The sequence below is a fragment of the Lynx canadensis genome, chromosome B1, assembly GCF_007474595.2.
Source record: "Lynx canadensis isolate LIC74 chromosome B1, mLynCan4.pri.v2, whole genome shotgun sequence".
NCBI classification, from domain to species: Eukaryota; Metazoa; Chordata; class Mammalia; order Carnivora; family Felidae; genus Lynx; species Lynx canadensis.
The window spans coordinates 87,226,564-87,235,427 of NC_044306.2; the positions used below are offsets into that span (position 1 = coordinate 87,226,564).

General features: G+C 44.5%; 1 pseudogene; it reads right to left on the reverse strand.

Annotated features, from left to right (window-relative positions):
* Positions 1-5,946: 5,946 nt before the first annotated feature.
* The window catches only part of LOC115513002, a 9,064-nt pseudogene continuing 6,146 nt past the window's right edge, over positions 5,947-8,864 (reverse strand).

Below are 8,864 nucleotides of genomic sequence, written 5' to 3' on the forward strand. Positions count from 1 at the left end.
GACACCTGCTCTTGCAAGAACATTTATTAAAGCCTTGCTTCACTGTGCTATGAGTCTCTGCCTCCCTCTGTTGATTGTATCAGTGGGCTTATTTCTCAAAGAAGGAAGTGTTATATGGTACTTCTGAGAATTCTCCATGACGTTTTCTGGGATGTGGGTGTGATGACTGGAAGTCTGGAAGCCATTATGAACCATGAGAATAAGGGTAACACTTCATAGAAGGTGAAACGTGACTGGAAGGAGCCTGGGTCCTGGAGCATCTGGGAACATGTGACCTGGAGCAAACTCCCTCAGGCGTGAAGTTCCTCTTGAGAATGTAACAGACACCACCTACTCCCCCTCAGGTTTCCCTCAGGAATTTGACAAAAGACCTGACTAAAAAAAAGCAGTAGACCATAAAATGTATGACCTGCAAGGAACATAAGGCCATAGACCACCCCTCATACAGTAGAAATGAGCCAATTGACAAGGAATGACTGGGCCTTTAGAGTTACCTAGCCAATAAGGGTAGAACCTGAGAAGGAACAGGATGGAGGGGGAGGGAGCCAACCAAACCCCTGTAAAACAGATTCTCTTGCCTATAGTCGGGGGTATTCACTTTCGAATGCCCCCTCTCTGCAAAGAGAGCTTTCATACTATTGTTTCTGACCTTATACTCTAATAAACTTTTGCCTGCTGCTCATTTTATTCTGCGTCCACCTCTTCATTCTTCGAAGAGGCAAGACAACGAACCCTGGTACTGAGGTAAAAAATCCTGCAACAATAGTGTATGTACAAGGAACCCACACAGACCTGGAAATTCCAGAGACAGTCAAGCAAAATGAAGGATATAGATCATCCTGAACTAAGGAAAAGGGAGTAGAGGTCTGGGACGTCAAAGGGAAGAAATACAATCTTCAGGAAGATGAAAAAGAAATGTTTGGTAAACAAAAGTTTGCTGGGCCACTCAGAGACAATGGGGCACAGAGGACTTTGATCAAACAAGGTTCCTCCATATTCACCATACACCTAGTTCATACCTACTGTAGTTATCTATGGTGACAGGTCTCTTCCTCGAGCAAGTTCCATAAATTATTTTAGACAGTTGCGGAGAAAGTAGGTCCATCTTGGGATGGTCTGCTATTGACCCCTACAAAGGCGATATAGTAAAAAATCAGCCTTGGGGCACCTGGGTAACTCAGTTGTTTAAGCATCTGGCGACTCTTGATTCGGTTCCAGTCATAATCTAATGGTTTGTGAGTTAGAGCCCAGTGTCGGGCTCTGTGCTGACAGTGCACAGCCTGCTTGGGATTCTCTCTCTCTGCCTTTTCCCTGATCTTTCTCTCTCTTTCTCTCTCAAAAATAAATAAAATAAGGGAGGGGGGATGGGCTAAATGGGTAAGGGGCATTAAGGAATTTACTCCTGAAATCATTGTTGCAGTCTATGCTAACCAACTTGGATGTAAATTAAAAAAATGAATAAATTGAAAAAAAAGAAAAAATAAATAAATAAAATAAATAAACATAAAAAATTAGCCCCTTTTCATCCATTGTCCCCTCACTCACATGTGCGGCTCCTCTCCCAGAGACCATCCCTGTTACCGGTGTCTTGTGTTTCCTTCCAGATATTCCACACCATAGACAAGCCACACATGTATACATTACTCTGTGCCTTGCTTGTTTTTTACTTTATGTATCTTGGAAATCGTTTTTGTAGCTTACCCTAATGCTATTTCTTCCATCCTGCTTTCTTGATCTATGATTACTGTTTCTTGACTGCACTATCTTAGAAGTACCCAGAATGACCTGTACCAATGACAAATATTAGTTAATACTACCAAATGCCTGTCCCATTTTTAAATTAATGAGCTGGCACTGCAGCTTATAGTGGATCTCTTGTGTGTTGATTCTCCTCAAATTGTCATCTTTCCTCCAGATAATAGCATTATCAAGGATCATTTCATCCAATTGTATAACCTGGCAATTACCCTTACCAGATTGGTAAATAAAAATGCAAGTGCTCAGTTAAATCTGAGTTTCAGATAAATTAAAAATACTTTTTTTAGCATAAGTATGTCTCGTGTAATATTTGGGAATACTTATACCACAAAATTATTTAGTTTTTCCCTTTGAAATTCAAATTTAACCAGGCATTTTCTCTTTTATCTGGCAGCCCTACTTTCTCAGAATCTCTCAAAGTAGCACAGACTGCTATTTGAGCTCCAGAATACTCTCTCTCTTTCTCCCATTTTGCTTCCCAGCTTTACAACATTTCTCAGTCTCCCTTGGAGTTAGATAGAGCCAGGTGACTACGTTTTCTAAAGGAATACAAGCAGGGCATGATACATGCTACTTCTGAGCCTGATCTATAAAATATCCCACGCACATTCCTTTATCTTCTTTCTTTCTTCCTCTCAGGGGCTATATTGGCCTTTCCAGTGATGGCCAGAGTGGCTTGGGAAGCAATGTATTAAAAATGGTTGAGACTCAGTCAGCCTGGGTCCCTGAATGACTATGTGAACCAGAGCCCTCACCAACTTGGGATCTCTGCCCCTGAATATTATTTGGAAAAAAAAAAAAAAAGTTTGGTTTTGAACCACTAAGTTTTAAAATCCATTCGTTAGTGCAGTTTGCCTTACCCTAACACATGCAAATTATTTTAACCATTTTACTCAAATCTAACAAGGCCTTCTACTCTGTTGTGTGCTGGGGGCTGGCTTGCACTGACTAATAAGGGCCAATTGTAAGCACCTCTTTGTTTCTTACTGTTTATTTTAAGTTTACTTATTTTGAAAGAGGGAGAGGGAACACATGCACGCGTGCGTGGGATGGGGGGAGAGGCAGAGAGACAGGGAGAGATAGCATTCCAAACAGGCCTCCATGCCGCCAGAGTAGCCTGATGTGGGGCTCGATCTCAAGAACCTCAAGCTCATGACCTGAGCCGAAATCAAGAGTCAGACAGATGTTAAACCGACTGAGCCACCCAGGCGCCCCGTGAGCATCTCTTTTCAAACCCTGTTCAGTAACATCACATTGGCAGCTTGAAAATAGCCATGGTGGGAATATTTATCCTGGGAAATGGGCAGATGTTACAAAATCAGGTCTTCCCCCACCCCCAGATGTTTGTTAAACATTTACCACACACCACTGCCCTTACTTCACTGTATTTCACTAGTTCAGGCAACTTAACAGCTTATACTTGGCGTATTTCATTACCTCCTGACACGGTTTCCTTGCCTTGCATTGACCTAAAAATCCCTTTATATTTCCTTGATGACTTCAGGATTAGTTCAAATTCTTTAAACTTCTCACAGTCCAGTGTCTTCAAAATTTGCCTCCATTTTTAAGTGTGCAGTTCTGAGTTTTGACAAATGTATACACTTCTGTAATCACCAACACAATAAAGATGAGAACATTACTAATCCCCTGAAAAGTTCCCTTGTGCTCCTTCCTAGTAAATCCTTACTCCCAAATCCTGACTTCAGGCAACCACTGATCTCTTGTATATTGTTATATTTTCATTTTGCTTTTTCTAGAGTTTTATATAAATGAAATATACACTATATATTCTTCAAGCATACTGCTTTTGTGATTCATCCATGTTGTTGTGGGTGTCTCTTTTAAAGAAATTTTTTAAAGTATTTATTTTGAGAGAGAATGAGCATGAGTGGGGGAGTTGCAGAGAGGGAGACAGAGAGAATTCCAAGGGTCTCTGTGCCATCAACATAGAGCCCGATGTGAGGCTCAAACTCACCAACCATGAGATCATGACCTGAGCCAAAATCAAGAGTTGGACGCTTAACCAAACCGAGCCACCCAGGTGCCCCAACTCTTTTTTTTTAATGTTTATTTATTTTTGAGAGAGAGACAGAGAGAGAGAGAGAGAGAGAGAGAGAGAGAGCACGAGTAGGGAAGGGGCAGAGACAGAGAGGGAAGCACAGAATCCGAAGCAGGTTCCGGGTTCTGAGTTGTCAGTGCAGAGCCCGATGTGGGGCTCAAACTCTGGAACTGTGAGATCATGACCTGAGCTGAAGTTGGATGCTTAATCAAGTGAGCCACCCAGGTGCCCCCTCTCTTTCTCTCTCTTTTTCTTAATGTTTATTTTTTTTATTCTTGAGAGACAAAGAGAGAGAAAGAGAGAGAGAGAGCACAAGTAGGGGAGGGGCAGAGAGAGAGAATCTGAATCTGAAGCAGGCTCCAAGGTATGAGCTGTTTGTTAGGGTCTGATGCAGGGCTCGAACCCACAAATTGTAACATCGTGACCTGAACTGAAGTCAGCCACTTAACTTGCTGAGCCACCCAGGTGCCCTGTTGTGTGTCTCTTTAGTTCCCTCATGTTAGTACTGGAAAGTATTCCATATATACTACAGTTTTGTTTATTCACTCACCTGTTATTGGACATTTGAATTGTGTCCAGCTTTGGCTTTAAGAATAAAGTCCGTTTGGAGCTCCTGGATGGCTCAGTTGATTAAGTGTCCAACTCTTGGTTTCAGCTCAGGTCATGATCTCATGGTTTGTGAGTTTGATCCCTGCATCAGGCTCTGTACTGGTAGCTTGGAGCCTGCTTGGAATTCTCTCTCTCTCTACCCCCCCTCTCTCTGCCTCTCCCCGCTCACATTGTATCTGTCTCTCTCAACAAACTTAAAAAAAAAAAAAAGAACCAAGTCCTTTGGACATTCATGTGCTAGTCTTTGTGTGAACTTGGATAAATGCCTAGGAGTACAGTTGCTGGATTGTGTGGTAAATGTACATTCATAAAAAGATAAATTCTTTTTCAAGTGGCTCTTACCCAGGAAGACAATCTCGTTCTGAGAAGATAAATTAGAGGTTTGTTTTTAAAGTAAGATTATTTTCTCTTTTTGTGGTAATACATATATACAACCTCCCTTTAAGACATTTAATCATTCAAACAACAGAAGAACAGCCTCACTTGTGACTCTTCCTTCCCTTCCAGATAACTTTTTTTTTTTTTTTTTTTAGTTTTTATTATTTATTTTGAGAGAGAGTGAAGGCCCAAGTTGGGGGAGGGGCGAGAGAGAGAGAGAGAGAGAGAGAGAGAGAGAGAGAGGCAGCAAGAGAAACGGGGAGTGAGGATCCCAAGCAGGCTCCACACTGCGAGCGCAGAGCCAGAAGTGGGGCTCCATCCACAAACCTATGAGGTCATGACCCGAGTGGAAACCGAGTCGGATGTTTAAGTGGCTGAGCCACCCAGGTGTCCCTCTCCCAGGTAACTGTTACTCAGTTTCCTGGAAGGAGCCTGCCCAAGGCACCTGGGCATCTGCCCAAGTGCCTGGGCCAGCAGGACAGAAGGAACAGGAGGGTGCCTCAGCAGCACTGAGCAATTGGGTCCCTTTCTCAATGGCTCCTGGTCTTGCTAGCTATGAAAGGATTACTTTTCACTTTTGCAGAATAATTATAAAGAAGGACTGGTTATTAAGAAACAGGTATGCTTTTCCCAGAGAATACACAGTGTTTGAGAAACATAGGCAGATTCTTTTTCTTTGGTGCTCATTTTTTAAGACCCCATTTGAGCCACAGCCCTCTAGGTACTTCTTAAAAAGAAGTTTAAGTTTCTTTGTGAGTGTGCATGTGTTCCAACACATTTTATTTACAAAAATAGGCAGCAGGCCAGATTGGGCCCAAGGACTGTAATTTGCCAACCACTGCCCTCCATGACCACTGAGTAGATGACCTGGCTCCCTGGGGGACTATGGTCCGTTCTGCTCCTCCGTGAGATGGAAACCTCTAAGGTCTGGTGCTTTGCTGAGTTGTACGTGTGTGCAGCACAGGATACTGCGTATGGGAGTTTCTGACCAAGTGATGGCTGCAGAGGCCACCATGTAAGGGCCCCACCGGGACAGGTTGATCCTCCTTCTTCATAAGAAACTGGTTGATTCCAGATCAGGCCCAACCCTCCCACCCGCATACACACATGGGCCCTGGGTGGGTACTGTCCTCACTGGACACTCAAGAGCCCTTGTGCCGGGACCTGCCCACCAGCCCCTCTCTGGTGATGGCCTGGTTGTAGCTCTTCTGGGAGTCCAGCGCTTCTTCCACCCCCACCTCCAGGTTGTCTTGGGTGATGAAATGTTTTTGCCTCCTCCTGCAGCTGCAGCACTTCCTGCTCCTTGAGCTGCAGGGCCGCCGTCTGCTGCACCTGCCGCTGCTTCTGCTCAGGCCCCTCCTGCCGCAGCCTCGCCAATCGCTCAGCCCGAGCAACAGCTGGTTCTCCGCCTGGTTCCAGGCCCTCAGGTCGCGGTGCTCAGCGGTATCCCGCAGCACCTTGCGCTCTGCCGGGACAGCGCCCGGGCCTCGTGCACCTTCTTCTGCATCTCGGAAGCGAAGCGAACTCCAGCCCGGGCGGAGACGCGCTCAGAGTCGGCGCCCTCTGGGCGAGACCGCTTCGACACACCACCACGGGGCCGACGGCAGCCTCTTCCCTGTCACACACCTGAGGGCGCGCACCGTCTGGCGGGACTCAACGGGATCCACCACGGGCGGGTCGCCACGCACCCACCCTTGCACTTGGCCGGCGGGTCCTGGCGGGTCTTGTGGCCGCGCATGGGCAGCAGCAGCGGGGCTCGGAGGCCCGCCCAGGGGCCCCGCACCCAGGCCTCCAAGAAGCTTACGTTTTGTAACATGTCTGTGCTCCAGTCATGTCTTCCCGAAGATACACCCTAAGTGGAGATTTAGCAAGCACCTGATCTTTTCTTAAGCTTTTTTTTTTTTTTAATGTTAATTATTCTTGAGAGAAGGGGAGCGACAGAGCATGAGCAGGGGAGGGGCAGAGCGAGAGAGCGACACAGAATCCGAAGCAGGCTCCAGGCTCTGAGCTGTCGGCACAGAGCCCGATGGGGGGCTTGAACCCAGGAGCTGCGAGATCATGACCTGAGCTGAAGTCAGACGCTTAACCGACGAAGCCACCCAGGCGCTCCAAGCACCTGATCTTTTCAACACCTGGAAGATGTGGGTACTAGCCATTGGGCGTTCTCTTTTCAAACGGTAAATTTATCCCAATTTTATCTATTTTGGGGATGGGACCGAGACACTTTCTTAACTGTAGTTCTTAGCACATTGAGTATTTGCCTTTTTCTTGAGAAGAAACTTCAGACTGTAAATTCTTGGTTTGCATGTTACTTCTTTCCCTACAACGTGGTATGCTTAGTTTCATGGCCACTATGATTTGGCGCAAAGGGTATAGGGATTTTTAAGCACTCATTCATTTGTCTACCCAACACACACTTTTACTGAGCATCCCTTACTGCAGGCAGTGCTAGGTGCTGGGTGCACAACAGTGAGTGAACAAGACAGACAACAGAGCCTTATGAAGTTTACATTCTAGTTCAGGGAAAAGACACAGATTAATAGGTCAGCGAAATCAATGGGACAATTACACAGTGTGGTCAATGCTATGAAGAAGGTAAGACCATGTGATAGAAAGTAACATTTGATTTGAGACTGAAGGATGACAATGAGCCCCCATGCGGGAAGAGCTGGGGCAGGGAACTGCCAGTGTAATGAATGGCCTTGGGGTGGGAAAATCAATGACTTTGAGGGACAGAAGGAGCCAGTGTGATGAGAGCCACATCACAACTGTCGAATAAAGAATTTCGATATTACTCTAAGAGCAATAGAAAGCCATCGGAGACTAAGCAACAAAGAAACAATATCTGATTGATGTTCTTAAATATAAAACACATTTAAAAACATAGCATATAAAACAAAACATCTGGCTGGGTGGAGAAGGTGTTGTAAGGGGATATAGTATCAATGGAATCAGATTCTGTTGTTTCCCTAGTGACTTCCTAGCTGAAGGCAGCACCTTTTATGCAAACAGCAGGAGCAGGAAACTCCACTTTCTTCTCTCTTCTCTTCTCTTCTCTTCTTTCTCTTCTCTTCCTTTCCTTCTCTTCTCTTCTTTCTTCTATTCTCTCTTCTCTTCTTTCCTTCTCTTCTCTTCTCTCTCTTTTTCTTCTTTCTTTCTTCTTTCTTCTTTCTTTCTTCTTTCTTCTTTCTTTTTTCTTTCTTTCTTTAAGTTTACATCCAAATTAGTTAGCATATAGTGCAACAATGATTTCAGGAGTAGATTCCTTAATGCCCCTCACCCATTTACCATCCCCCCTCCCACAACCCTCCAGCAACCCTCTGTTTGTTCTCCATATTTAAGAGTCTCTTCTGTTTTGTCCCCCACACTGTTTTTATATTATGTTTGCTTCCCTTCCCTATATTCATCTGTTTTGTATCTTAAATTTTCATATGAGTGAAGTCATATGATAATTGTCTTTCTCTAATTTTGCTTAGCATAATCCCTCTAGTTCCATTCACATAGTTGCAAACAGCAAGATTCATTTTTTTTTTTGATTGTTGAGTAATACTCCATTGTATATAATACCACATCTTCTTTATCCATTCATCGTCGATGGACATTTGGGCTCTTTCCGTAGTTGGCTATTGTTGATAGTGCTGCTATAAACATGGGGGTGCATGTGTCCTTCAAAACAGCACACCTGTATCCCTTGGATAAATGCCTAGTAGTGCAATTGTGGGTCGTAGGGTAGTTCTATTTTTAGTTTTTTGAGGAACCTCCATGCCGTTTTCCAGAATGGCTGCACCAGCTTGCATTCCCACCAACAATGCAAAAGAGATCCTCTTTCTGCATTCTCGCCAACATTTGTTGTTGCCTGAGTTGCTAATGTTAGCCATTCTGGCAGGTGTGAGGTGTATCTCATTGTGTTTGATTTGTATTTCCCTGATGATGAGTGATGTTGAGCATTTTTTCATGTGTCGGTTGGCCATCTAGATGTCTTTTGGGAGAAGTGTCTATTCATGCTTTTGCCCATTCTCCCTGGTTATTTGTTGAGTGTTGAGTTGATAAGTTCTTTATA